The sequence below is a fragment of the Salmo trutta genome, chromosome 12, assembly GCF_901001165.1.
Source record: "Salmo trutta chromosome 12, fSalTru1.1, whole genome shotgun sequence".
Lineage (NCBI taxonomy): Eukaryota > Metazoa > Chordata > Actinopteri > Salmoniformes > Salmonidae > Salmo > Salmo trutta.
In genome coordinates, this window is record NC_042968.1 from 6,229,942 (window position 1) to 6,245,205 (window position 15,264).

The 15,264-nt window shown below is 41.7% G+C and overlaps 1 long non-coding RNA gene across 1 annotated transcript; it reads right to left on the reverse strand.

Annotated features, from left to right (window-relative positions):
* Positions 1–13,273: 13,273 nt before the first annotated feature.
* On the reverse strand, positions 13,274–13,818 carry LOC115202685 (uncharacterized). Its single transcript, XR_003880017.1, has 2 exons — positions 13,755–13,818; positions 13,274–13,668 (listed from the first exon to the last, which is right to left on the reverse strand). It is a non-coding gene; the product is annotated as an uncharacterized LOC115202685 (long non-coding RNA).
* Between the last annotated feature and the right edge of the window lie 1,446 nt (positions 13,819–15,264).

A 15,264-nucleotide genomic window follows, 5' to 3' on the forward strand; every position in this document is an offset into this window, starting at 1 on the left:
GGAACTTGAAGCTCTCAACCTGCTCCACTTCGGCCCCGTCGATGAGAATGGGGGGTTGCTCAGTCCTCTTTTTCCTGTAGTCCACCTCTCCCACAACGTGTCTTGATCACGTTGAGGGAGAGGTTGTTGTCCTTGCACCAAATGGTCAGGTCTCTGACCTCCCTATAGGCTGTCTCATCGTTGTCAGTGATCAGGCCTGCCACTGTTGTGTCATCAGCAAACGTAATGATAGTGTCGGAGTTGTGACTGGCCGTGCAGTCATGAGTGAATGGGGAGTACAGGAGGGGACTGAACACGCACCCCTGAGGGGTCTCCGTGTTGAGGATCAGTGTGGCGGATGTGTTGTTACATACCCTTACCACCTGGGGCGGCCCGTCAGGAAGTCTAGGATCCAGTTGCAGATGGAGCTGTTTAGTACCAGGGTCCTAAGCATAGTGATGAGTTTTGAGGGCACTATGTTGTTGAACGCTGAGCTGTAGTCAATGAATAGCATTCTCACATAGGTGTTCCTTTTGTCCAGGTGGGAAAGGGCAGTGTGGAGTGCAATAGAGATTGCATCAATTGTGAATCTGTTGTGGCGGTATGCAAATTGAAGTGGGTCTAGGGTTTCTGGGATAATGGTGTTGATGTGAGCCATGACCAGCCTTTCAAAGCACTTCATGGCTACAGACATGAGTTCTACGGGTCGGTAGTCATTTAGGCAGGTTACCTTAGTGTTCTTGGGCACAGGGACTATGGTGGTCTGCTTGAAACATGTTGGTATTACAGACTCAGACAGGGAGAGGTTGAAAATGTCAGTGAAGACACCTGCCAGTTGGTCTGCTCATGCTCGGAGTAATCCGTCTGGCCCAGCTGCCTTGTGAATGTTGACCTGTTTAAATTTCTTACTCACATTGGCTGCGGAGAGTGTGATCACACAGTCATCCAGAACAGTTAGTGCTCTCATGCATGTTTTAGTGTTACTTGCCTCGAAGCAAGCATACAAGTTATTTAGCTCATCTGGTAGGCTTGTGTCACTGGGCAGCTCTTGGCTGTGCTTCCCTTTGTAGTCTGTAATAATTTGCAGGCCCTGCCACATCCGACGAGCATCGGAGCCGGTGTAGTACGATTCGATCTTAGTCCTTTATTGACGCTTTGCCTGTTTGATGGTTCTTCGGAGGGCATAACGGGATTTCTTATAAGCTTCCGGGTTAGAGTCCCGCTCCTTGAAAGCGGCAGCTCTACCGTTTAGCTCAGTGCGAATGTTGCCTGTAATCCATAGCTTCTGGTTTGGGTATGTGCGTACAGTCACTGTGGGGACGACGTTCTCGATGCACTTATTGATAATGCCAGTGACTGATGTGGTGTACTCCTCAATGCCATTGGAAGAATCCCGGAACATGTTCCAGTCTGTGATAGCAAAACAGTCCTGTAGTTTAGCATCTGCTTCATCTGACCACTTTTTTATAGACCGAGTCCCTGGTGCTTCCTGCTTTAATTTTTGCTTGTAAGCAGGAATCAGGAGGATAGAGTTATGGTCAGATTTGCCAAACGGAGGGTGTGAGAGCTTTGTACGCATTTCTGTGTGTGGAGTAGAGGTGTTCTAGAATTTTTTACCTCTGGTTGCACATTTAACATGTTGACAGAAATTTAAGTTTCCCTGCATTAAAGTCGCCGGCCACTAGGAACGCTGCCTCTGGGTGAGCGTTTTCCTGTTTGCCTATGGTGGAATACAGCTCATTTCGTGTGGTTTTAGCTCCAACCTCGCACTGTGGTGGAATATAGACATCTACGGAAAAAAACACTGCTCATGCTGTCAGTGAAGCATGGTTTGTGCGGCGCGCTAAACAACTGTTAACTTGGGACTTCAAAATCGGACTTTAGTGAGTTCAAGATAACTGGGAACTCGGGAAAAATGAGATTCCACTGAGAAAATACGTTTTGAATTTTCATCCAACTCGGAATTGTAATTTCGGAACTCCGGCCTCTTTCTAGAGCTAAGACCTGAAGATCACTGACGTCATAATGGTTCAACCTTTTTTTCCGAGTTCCCAGTTGTCTTGAAAGCAACATACATCCAGAGAATGCCAGACTTTGATGATAAAGTTTGATGACAATATTTGCCCACAAAGGACCGCCGTGCCACCTTCCTGTTCAAGTGAGCACAGCACAACAAGGTGAGTCCAAAAAGGTCTTCTATGCTGCTGCATAAATAATGTAATATGCCAGGGAGATATGTATATTGTAGCTAAGAATGTAATACTAAGTGTATGCTGTTAGTAGCCCATGTGCCTCACCCTAATAATATGGTCAATTTTCACCTCTTAATTTTGCCTACTGTTCTGACTTGGTGGTGCACATGTAGCCTATAACCTGTTTTTGAGAAAAGTAATCATTGAATATTGTAAGAAATTTCATTGTCTGCTTATATGCCCCCTTTATTAATCCTAAAAGTTATGACATGGTGTACAGGGAGAACACTGTAAGAATGGCCCATGTTCTGAATTCTGTCACTGTACATTTCAAAAGTGGTGAACAATAGTTATATTGACTTCGTCCGTCTTAATCGAAATTACGCATTCTCTCTTATCCGCTTGTCGTCCCCTTATGCCATAGTTTGTACATCTCAATTGTCTGAAGAAACCACATTTGTTTAAGCAAGTCAGCCATATCAGCTACAGTACGTTTTTTTAAGGCAGTAAATGACGCTGAATGAATTGTTTCGCTGTCAGACAAGGCTCCGCTGATAGCCAGGTGTAGCAGTGGTAAGGTGTTGGGACTGCTGTTGGGACTCTTCTGTTGGGACAGCTTTATGTAGGCCCTAACAGTTTGTGGGCACCGTTTGCCACCGTTATAGTGCAATTAATGTATTATTTAGTGTTGTGTTGTGTAGTGGCTTTGCTGGCATGCATCCCACATTTTGTTTTTTTTGCCCCACCAAGATTTACATGCTAAAATCGCCACTGATTATGTCCATATTTAGTATTTGCACAGTATGACTGACATGTACAGTAACCTACAGTAGCCAACATGTAAATGTGAATGTACTGTATATAGTACTGTATATGGTCTATATGCAACATTTTCAACATGTAGTAGATGTAAATGTGAATGTACAGTACCAGTCAAAAGTTTGGACACACCTACTCATTCAAGATTTGTTATTTATTTTTACTATTTTCTACATTGTAGAATAATAGTGAAAACTTAAAAACTATAAAATAACACATATGGAATCATGTAGTAACCTGACTGTGTAAGGGCTATTTGACCAAGAAGGAGAGTGATGGATTGCTGCATCAGATGACCTGGACCCCTCAATCACCCGACCTCAACCCAATTGAGATGTTTTGGGATGAGTTGGACCGCAGAATGAAGGAAAAGCAGCCAACAAGTGCTCAGCATATGTGGGAACTCCTTCAAGACTGTTGGAAATGCTTTCCAGGTGAAGCTGGTTGAGAGAATGCCAAGAGTGTGCAAAGCTGTCATTAAGGCAAATGGTGGCTAATTTGAAGAATATAAAATATAAAATATATTTTGATTTGTTTAACACTTTTTAGGTTACTACATGATTCCATTTGTGTTATTTTATAGTTTTGAAGTCTTCACTATTATTCTACAATGTAGAAAATAATAAAAATAAAGAAAAACCCTTGAATGAGTAGGTGTGTCCAAACTTTTGACTGGCATTGTATATTGTAGGCTATATGTCTACGACAACCATTTTCAACATGCAGTTTATGTTATTGGACACAGAGATCCTATGAAGTAACAGTATGTCATTCTATATGTAATTATATGTTATTGGACATAGACTGTGGGATGCCCCTCTCCTATTGAAGGCAGCATGTCAAATTGTTTTCTGGAGTGATGCTCCCACCGTTCCCATCTGTTAACTCTCCTCAGGCAGAAGGACCATTCTAGAAAGTATTTCTCCACACGCACACGCACGCACGCACGCACGCACGCACGCACGCACGCACACACACACACACACACACACACACACTATTGTCTGGAAGGTGCATTTTCACACTCGTATAGATACAACTCTCTATAACAGAGAGTTCAGCGGTCACTGTTAACATGTGGACAACAAGACGTATGTTTTTCTTCCATTCAAAGATGTGATCCCCCACCCCTGTCACCCATTCCATGAACAGTTTGGACGGACTTATGCTAAATAAATGGCCAAGATCATCATCTCCCGAGTGGCGCAGGGGTGTAAGACACTGCATCTCAGTACATGAGGCGTCACTATAGATACCCTGGTTTGTATCCAGGCTGTATCACAACAGTCCTATAGGGTGGCGCACATTTGGCCCAGCGTCGTCTGGGTTTGGCTGGTGTAGGCCATCATTGTAAATAAGAATTTGTTCTTAACCTGACTTGCCTGGTTAAATAAACAATCACCATGACAACCACTGAAATGGGTTGTAAAATGTTGCAGTGAAATCCAGCCAAGCCAACCACCCTTCCCCTTTTGCACATACTCCACTTATCCAGCAGGCCTGAGGATGTCACCCATCATACAACCCAGTTTGAGTGAATGGGTCCTGGGATACAGGGAGCACCCCAACACCACGGTTTGTGTATAAGTTTGTCTACCCCAGAACAAACTGGCACCTGTTATTTGTTTTCTATTCTGTTGTGTTTTCAGTGGGAAGCCCTTGCATAATTGACTGCTCTAGGAAATGCTTTGTTAAGTTCACTATCTGGTATTGATGTGGAATCGTTGTGCCACCACTCTGTTGGGGCACCATTTCCTCTCCAATGTTATCATGGCTTCGCCGTATCAGAATAGGCCTGATCAATGGATAAAATGTCACATTTTATTTGAGTTGGTTTAGTTACATTACAGTTGAGAAGAGATATTGAGTGCCACTAAGAGTGGGGAAGAAGAGAGGAGGAGATAGAAAAAAATAAAAGCGGGAGACTCCAGAGGGTGCAGGGGAGTCTCTCACCATGACAACCAGGAGGAGGAATCTGAGTGCAATCATTGGTCGGATCAACCACTAAGATCCTCCCATGCACTCATAATATACAGAGCACTGTTTCACGAATCAACATTCGACTATTATTCAAGGTTCTATCCAAAGGTGTGAGAAGAGGAGTTAAAACACCAGTTACTGTAGTAACTGACGTAGTAATTTGCAACTTTGATTCATTTGAATAGAAATACAATTTTTATATGAAAAGGCTTATCCAGAGAAGATATGACAATTAGAGTAGCCTAAGGGTTACTACAAGCTTCACTTCATTGATCTACGTGCATGCACATGTCTGGGTGGAGTGGCATTATAGGAGCAGCAGACACCTTTTGGTAACATGATATCCTCGCCGGTCACACTTCCATTCACTTCCATTCGCGATAGCAATGTTTTTTATTTAGTATTTCCATTTAGTAAAAACAAAGAAGTGTCGCCTTCCCTTGCTAGTAGTAACCAGCCGGCAGTGTCCCGTCTGGAGCGTGAAGTCATGAGCTCTGCTGGTCGGCTACTGCGTATCAACCTAGAGGTGCTAAAAGCCCCGATCGGCCCTAGAAAACCTATGTACACTGAACAAAAATACAAACACAACATGTAAAGCTTTGGTCTCATGTTTCATGAGCTGAAATAAAAGATCCCCGAAATGTTCCATATGCACAAAAAACGTATTTCTCTCAAATGTTGAGCACAAATTTGTTTACATCCCTGTTAGTGAGAATTTCTCATTTGCCAAGATAATCCATCCACCTGACAGCTGTAACATATTAAGAATCTGATTAAACAGCATGATCATTACACAGGTGCATCTTGTGCTGGGGACAATAAAAGGCTACTCTAAAATGTGCAGTTTTCCCACACAACACAGTAGCACAGTTTTGAAGGAGCATTCAATTGGCATGCTGACTGCAGGAATGTCCACCAGAGCTGTTGCCAGAGAATTTAATGACAATTTCTCTACCATAAGCCAACGTCGTTTCAGAGAATTTGGCAGTACGTCCAACAGGCCTCACAACCGCAGACCACGTGTAACCACACCAGCCCAGGACCTCCACATCCGGCTTCTTCACCTGCAGGATCGTCTGAGACCAGCCGCCTAGACACCTGATGAAACTGCGGCCTTGCACAATCAAAGAATATCTGCACCAACTGTCAGAAACCGTCTCATCTACGTGTTTGTCGTCCTCACCAGAGTCTGGACCTGACTGCTGTCCAGCATTGTAACCGACTTAATTGGGCAAATGCTCACCTTTGATGGCCACTTGCATGTTGGAGAAGTGTGCTCTTCACGGATTAATCCTGTTTCAACTGTACCGGGCAAATGGCGTTGTGAGGGCAAGCGGTTTGCTGATGTCAACGTTGTGAACAGAGTTCCCCGTGGTGGCGGTGGTGTTATGGTAGGGCAGGCATAAACTATGGACAAAATCAAAATGTATTTTATTGATGGCAGTTTGAATGCACAGAGAATGCACAGAGATACCGCTGCCATCACCTGATGTTTCAGCATGATAATGCATGTTGCAAGGATCTGTACACAATTCCTGGAAGCTGACAATGTCCCAATTCATGGCCTGCATAATCATTGATGTTTGGGATGCTCTGGATTGACATGTACCAAAGCGTCTTTCAGTTCCTGACAATATCCAGCAACTTCGCACAGCCATTGAAGAGGAGTGGGACAACATTCCACAGGCCACAATCAACAGCCTGATCAACTCTATGCAAAGGAGATGTGTCACGCTTCATGAGGCGGTCACACCAGATACTGACTGGTTTTCTGATCCACAACCCCTACCTTTTAAAAAAAAGGCATCTGTGACCAACAGATACATAACTGTATTCCCATTCATGTGAAATCCATCGATTAGGGCCTAATAACTTTTTTTTTAAATACTAATTTTCTTATATGAACTGTAACTCAGGAAAATCTTTGAAATCGTTGCATGTTGCGTTCATATTTTTGTTCACTGTAAATTACAATCGCCAGTACAGCCAAACAAAATATGTTTAGGCGACCATTTTGGGCTCTAACTTTTGTTTATTATGATCAAGTTCCATCCCCACTGTGAATTATTTTAAAGTTTGCTACAAATCTATCTAATTCAATAGTGATTCATTCTGACTACTACATTTGTCCTCACACAGGACCACGTGCTGACACAGGCCAATAATTGACCGGCAGGCTACGAGGAGACTCTCAGGCAAGATGAAAACGACTACATCGACCATGATCCTTTGCTAGTTACAGCCACATTCACCATGATTCTTAGCAATTTTTTTGTGCCATTCAGCCCAATTCAGCTGTATGGCATGCTTCAAATTTAAATAATTCCTGCATCGGGAGTTTTCCATATCAATATGTGGATGACATCAGCGCTATCAATATATACTGGTTTTAAAGTCTATGGTAGTAGCTAGCAGGCAGCCTGGCTAGCTGGTTTTAGCCTGGCTAAAAATACAGCACACTAGCTAGCCTTTTTAGCTTCCCACATATCCATGTGATATAATCAGATTTAAAAAAAAAAATATGCCCTGGTTAATATTTTACACTTGCCGGTGTAACCTAAAACATTATCCCAGTTGGATTGCTGCTTGTATATTCATTCCCATATCAGCTAAAAATAGAACATCATCATGTTTTAGTCACTGAGAAAAAAGCACATAGCTACAAGTCCTACCATTTCACAATAGCCTGTAATCACTAGTTATTACTTCTAAACAAAATAGCTTTTTGGGTGGATTCTTGGTTTACTGTTTGAACAATCCCTGAGATTTTATTTTGTCAATGCAAATTATATAGATCATATCAAGGAGCCAAGCGACCACATTGCCCACACGGCTGTGGAAGGAATGATATGGCATGTCTTTTCAGGTAGTAAAGAAGTATGGTGAATGCCAGAGTGTATTATAAGAAGCCACCCCTTTTGTGACGAAAAACGACATCGCAAAACTGTGCTACGCTCCGAATCTTGCGTCTCCGTAGAGCTTGTACAGTAGTAAGCTTTAGGATCCCCACCCAGCATTGTTGTTCTCTAGCCAACACCCTTTAAACTGCTGATAAAATGAGTTTGACTAGGCAGCTAAGAGCCACGTAAATAAACAATTAAAACTAGGAATGCAAGATGAAGTGCTGGATCACAGACACACACACACAGACACATCACATCCACTAGTCACAAGGGACAAGAAATATCTTCAATCAGCATAGCCATTAGGAAAACGTAATGTTATGACTATAACTACAGTACTGTTCCCTGAAGGAGGTAAAATATACTATGGGGAGTCTCACTCTCGTGACTTCTGTTGAAGGAACTAAAATCACGTCTGATAAGGCCAATGAAATCCGCACCACGCTGGAAGCCCCACACTCCACAGGTGATAAGCGTGAGGCTTGGATTCAATCCTTCAATATCATAGCGCTCTTCACTGAGCCAAGGAACGGGCAGTGCGGGGCCAAACAGGTGTTGTACCTCGTTTTCTTCCTTCAGGGCACAGTAGTTATAGTCATAACGTTTATGTTCTCTTTCAGCCAGTCAACTTTGGTACAACATACTATGGGGAAATGGAATCCCGTCCAAAGCCGACCCCAACGGATACTAAATGAAACGGCCCATGGCAGACCACCCAGACCTGACCCTGCAAGATGCCGCAGTCTGGGTATTGCGCACATAGCACGCTGCCTAGGGACCTTCACCTGTCCCAGCTGTAGCACACTGTGGGCTATACTGGGAACAGTGACATCCAAGCGATAAAACCTCACAAAAGTGTGTGGTGATGCCCAACTTGCCGCAGCACAAATATTCCCTAGAGTCAACCCAAGACGCTGCCAGACCTCTGGTGGCAGGTAGCCTAGCGGTTAAGAGTGGTCGGACCAGTAACCGAAAGGTTGCTGGTTCAAATCCTTGAGTCAACGAGGTGAAATCTGTCAATGTGCTCTTGAGCAAGGCACTTAACCCTAATTGCTCCTGTAAGTTGCTTTGGATAGAAGCTTCTGCTAAATGACTAGAATGTAAATGGTGGAGTGGCTGTGTACACCGCTGGGTAACCCTTGCCCCCTGCTACTATACACCTCCACAATCCAGTAGGAGAAACGCTACCTAGACAGCTGGATTATCAAAACAGACAAAAAGCAATGTCACCTTAAGAGTCACCAGGGGCGAACTGGGTACAGGACGGGTGTATGGATAACACATGGAGATCCCAACGCGTTTAGCCAAAGCCAAAGACACGAGCAGGGTGGTCCTGTAGGAGAGGTTTTTCAGATCCACTGCCTCCAGTGGTTCCAAAGGGGGCCTCACACAGACCATCCAAAGGCCTTGCGAACTGAATAGCAGCAATCATGTTCGGCGGTAAACCTCTAGCAGTCAGATTGGACAAAGTAAGTGTGGATGGCTGATAGGTGGTCCGGAGGGGGGTTAGACCCCTGTAAGTTGGAGAATTTTGCATTTTTAAAACCCCTGAAACAGATTTTCTCCTGCTATCTAGAGCCATAATCATTATGCTGAATTCTATGTAAAAGATATTAATATTTTTCTGCATATTTAAGCATAACTCTTGAGCTGTCTGCATCCTCCTGACTGGTGGTTCTTATTTTTTATGAAAATAAATATGCATCTCTGCTACATTTAGTAATTACTTGCTTTTCTGAAGTCTACCAACCTTGCCAGAAGGCATGCCAGCTAAAATAATAAGACAAGCTAGCTACTCTAACTTAATTGATAGCCTGAAATTGTTTCTTGGTAGCTAGTTATGAGGTTGGGAGATTGGGCACCTATTTAGGCTAACGAAAGCCAACTTCATAAAATTGCTAGGTGGCTAGTAGTATTACAGAGAAAAAACAAACAAACTTTTTTTTTTAAAACAGGAACAATCTGAGAGTGCACGTGCCCCTGTGCCCCCTACGGGCATGACACCTCTGCCTACACACCTCTCTCTCACACATATACACGTACACGTGCTCACTTACGCACACAAACACTCACAAAGCCCAATGCAGACTTTTTTAATTATATATATTTTTAAATATATATATTTTTTTACCCCTTTTTCATGGTATCTAATTGGTAGTTACAGTCTTGTCTCATCACTGCAACACCCATATGGACTCGGGAGAGGCGAAGGTCGGGAGCCATGCGTCCTCTGAAACACGACCCAACCAAGCTGCACTGCTTCTTGACACAATGCCTGCTAAACCCAGAAGCCAGCCACACCCATGTGTCAGAGGAAACACAGTACACCTGGCGACTGTGTCAATGTCCATGTGCCCGGCCCGCCACAGGAGTCACTAGAGCGCAATGAGACAAGGACATCCCTGCCGGCCAAGCCCTCCCCTACCCCGGACGATGCTGGGCCAATTGTACGCCGTCCCCTGGGTCTCCCGGTCGCGGCCGGCTGCAACAGAGCCTGGACTCAAACCAGGATCTCTAGTGGCACAGCTAGCACTGTGATGCAATGCCTTAGACCACTGCGCCACTCGGGAGGCCCCAATGCAGACATTTTTTTATCTCAATATCAAATCATTTCTGGGTAACAATTAAGTATGTTACTGGTCAAAAGGTCTGGGTAACAATTAAGTACATTTATGGTCAAAAGAAACAAAAATTGTTTCTTAGCAAAGAGCAATTTCTCAAGCAATAATTTAACTAGGACTGTCTGGGAGTGTTCTGTGGGGAGGGGAAAACTATCTGTTATAGGCAAAGAAGTTTGGAACTTCTATTTGGTCTATTTAAAATATACTGTGTTTTATTTTAATTTTATTTTATTTCACCTTTATTTAACCAGGTAGGCAAGTTGAGAACAAGTTCTCATTTACAATTGCGACCTGGCCAAGATAAAGCAAAGCAGTTCGACAACATACAACAACACAGAGTTACACATGGAATAAAACAACATACAATCAATGATGCAGTAGAAAAAAATAAGACTATATACAATGTGAGCAAATGATGTGAGATAAGGGAGGTAAAGGCAAAAAATGCCATGGTGGCAAAGTAAATAAAGTACAGCAAGAAAAACACTGGAATGGTAGATTTGTAGTTTGAAGAAAGTTCAAAGTTCAAATATAAATAATATGGTGCAAAGGAGCAAAATAAATAAAATAAATAAATACAGTAGGGGAAGAGGTAGTAGTTTGGGCTAAATTATAGATGGGCTATGTACAGGTGCAGTGATCTGTGAGCTGCTCTGACAGCTGGTGCTTAAAGCTAGTGAGGGAGATAAGTGTTTCCAGTTTCACTGTGTGTCACCAGGCAGGCTAAAACTCCATCTCACCAACACAGCTTGACATTTCAGCTGTTTTTTTTCAAACAGCTCTTACAAAAAAGGGCATTATAATTATTTTCACATTTTCACGGTATTATTCCAACCTCAGTGTGGAAATATATACAGTACAAGTCCAAAGTTTGGACACAACTACTCATTCAAGGGTTTTTCTTTATTTTTACTATTTTCTACATTGTAGAACAGTAGTGAAGACATCAAAATTATGAAATAACATATGGAATCATGTAGTAACCAAAAAAGATTTAAACAAATCAAGATACATTTTATATGTTAGATTCTTCAAAGTAGACACCCTTTGCCTTGATGACAGCTTTGCACAGTTGCTAGACAGCCATTTTCAAGTCTTGCCATAGATTTTCAAGCCAATTTAAGTCAAAGCTGTAACTAGGCCACTCAGAAACATTCAATGTCGTCTTGGTAAGCAACACCAGTGTATATTTGGCCTTGTTTTTTCAGTTATTGTCCTGCTAAAAAGGCAGTGTTGTAAAGTACTTAAGTAAAAAATACTTTAAAGTACAATTTAAGTAGTTATTTTGGGGTATCTGTACTGTACTTTCCTATTTATATTTTTGACAACTTTTACTTCACTACATTCCAAAATGTCAATTTACTCCATACATTTTCCCTGACACCCAAAAGTACTCGTTACATTTCCAATGCTTAGCAGGACAGCAAAATGGTCCAGTTCACACACATAAAGAGAGCATCCCTGGTCATCCCTTCTGCCTCTTATCTGGCTGTAACGACATGCGCTAAGATTTGGGAAGCAAGTTCAGGGAGTGAGTGTTTTAACAAATAAACGGAACATAATACAAAACAAAAAACACGAACAATGCCCAGACCAGAAACAGAGACAGAAACAGTGACGCCTTGGGAAGGAACCAAAGGGAGTGACATATAAGGAAGGTAATCAGGGGAAGTGATGGAGTCCAGGTGAGTCTGACGACATGCAGGTGCACGTAAGGATGGTGACAGGTGTGCACCATAATGAGCAGCCTGGTAACCTAGAGGCCGGAGAGGGAGCACACGTGACACTGGCAAACTAAACACAAATTATTAATTTGTAAATTATTTCTTAGTGTTGGAGTGTGTCCCTGGCTATCTGTAAATTTAAAAAATATATAATAATTAATATAATGAATGTGAAATTATTTCTACTTTTACTTTTGAAACTTAAGTATATTATTTAAAACCAAATACTTATAGACTTTTACTCAAATAGTATTTTACTGGGTGACATTCACTTTTATTTGATTCATTTTCTATTAAGGTATCTTTACTTTTACTCAAGTATGACACTTGGATACTTTTTCCTCTAGAATTTTACTTGTACTTAGCTTTACTTTAGTTCCTTATTGCAAACAGCATGCATGTTTTGGAATAGGTGCCCTTATTTGCGATGCAATGGAAAACCTCCCTGGTCTTTGTGGTTGAATCAGTGTTTGAAAATCACTGCTCGACTGAGGGACATTACAGATAATTGTATGTGTGGGGTACAGAGATGATGTAGTCATTCAAAAATCATTTTAAACACTATTATTGCAGACAGTGTGAGTCCATGCAACTTATTATGTAACATGTGAAGCACGTTTTTACTCCTGAACTAATCTATAAAAATTACAAAAAATTAATTCCACTTTGACATTATGGGATATTGTGTGTCAGCCAGTGACACAAAATCTAAATGTAATCCATTTTAAAATCAGGCTGTAACAGAACAAAATGTGGAAAAAGTCAATACCTGAAGGCACTGTAATTCAGTTAGGTGCACCCCTCCACCACAATAGACTGTACAGAGAGTACCTTCAGTCTAAAAACGTTATAGCCAGGGTTGGAGTCAACCTCATTTCAGTTCAGTCCTGAAGTAAATTGAGGACACACTCTTGAATTGTACAATCCTCACTTAAAAGGTTCAGCACTCTGAATTCATGAATTGGATATCAAATTACCCATTACATTCTACATCTGGAATAAAGTATTGAATAAATTAATTAAATACATTACAAATAAAACAGGAGTATGTCAAGTGAAGGGCTTGAAATGATTTATTTGGTATCAGGGTAAGGCATCAGAAAGTGGATATCTGGACCGCAGTGAACAGTTTTGTGTAGCTGTACGTCAGTATTTTTTTCTTCTTCAGAATGGAGCAAGAGCGCCGCCCTGTGGTAGGATATGAGAAGTAATATTTTCGTAATATTGAGAGAGAAACATAAATATGGTCGCTCCCTTTACTTATAAATGACACCTCAAACCTAAACCCAAACTGTAAGGAGGGAATAGTTCGATGTTGCAAATAAGAAAATGTTTTTGATAGTAAGAGAGGCAACTTGGAGACGTCACTGAAAGAGAAAACAACTCTCTCTGATGAGGTTCTGCTTTCTAGGTTCTGGTCATTGTCCTTCAGATTTGTTGACAACAGGATCTAAAAAACACAGTATTTGAATGGGAAGTATTAATTGTAAGCACTAGGTAATCCCGCTTACTTGAACATTAAAAAGAATACTGTACCTTTTGGGAAAAAGCAACTCAGTCCGTCACGTGTGTCCGTTTCAGCAGAGTTGTTTTTCCTCCTGCACACTGTTCAACACAGTTCTAATAGTATTTGAATAGTGTATTGGTAGAGAAACAACATAATTACCATTTGAAATAAGTGCAATAATATAATTACAATACAGTTGTGCATTGACAAATAGACAAATAACAATTACATTAGATAAATTTAGCTTACATGTCAGTCTGAGTTTGTGAGGTCCTGCCAGTCTCTTCAGACGAAGTAGGGTGTGCAACCTTTCTCCTTACAGGGGGTGTGGACATATTGGGATAGGGCAGGTCACTGACAGCACCACTAGTTTATACATCACCGACAAGAGCAGATCCCAAGAACGACAGAAGTCTGCTGGCAAAAGAGAAATATGCTGATGTCAATGAGATGAAATTGATTAGTGACTACTTGTTAACATTAGTGACTACTTGTTAATATTTTTCCTCATTAGGACTAGTTTGAGCTCAAAGGTCATCTGCCCTTGAAAACCAAATTCTCTTTTTGAAAACGGCCTATAGGCATCGATATGAGTCGATTTATTATAGTTTCCAAATTGACTACACAGTGTAAATAGGATCATTTTTGTTATGAAGTCTCGTCCAAAAAGGAGTTTGGTATGTGACTGCGACATAATTTACTGTACTTGAGGGTTTCGTTTGGATTACAATTAAGTGAACAATTTTTGCCTATTGTGGAGTTGTGCCGAAAATCTCCACTCTGCCAGAATCCCCCCCCCCCACCCCCCCTTCGCGAAAACGAGCACGCACTCCATTCTTCATTGCTGTGACTTGCTTGCTACAGTGGGGGAAAAAAGTATTTGATCCCCTGCTGATTTTGTACGTTTGCCCACTTACAAAGAAATGATCAGTCTATAATTTTAATGCTAGGTTTATTTGAACAGTGAGAGACAGAATAACAACAAAAGAATCCAGAAAAACGCATGTCAAAAATGTTATAAAATGATTTGCATTTTAATGAGGGAAATAAGCTCTCATGGAGAGCCTTTTATTCTCTATGTTGGTTCGGTCAGGGTGTGACTAGGGTGGATTATCTAGGTTGTTTTAATTCTATTTTGGCCTGGTATGGTTCCCAATCAGAGGCAGCTGTTTATTGTTGTCTCTGATTGGGGATCATATTTAGGCAGCCATTTCCCCATTGGTTTTTGTGGGATCTTATTTTGAGTTAGTGCATGCTGCACATTTTATGTTACGGTTCGTTGTTTGTTTCCTTTTTGTTTTGTAGGTTTTCACCTAAATAAAACATGTGGAACTCAGAGCACGCTGCGCCTTGGTCCGTCTCTCCACACAACCGTGACACTGACTAGCTACTGTAACGATCCTGCTAACTAATCAAGCAAAGTAGCTAGCATTTGAAGGCATATTTTCTATATTTTCTAGGGACAAAATAATGATAAAAGATCACCAGATAAGGAGGCAATGGTCAGACACCAGTCCCGTTTAAAAATAACCACCATTG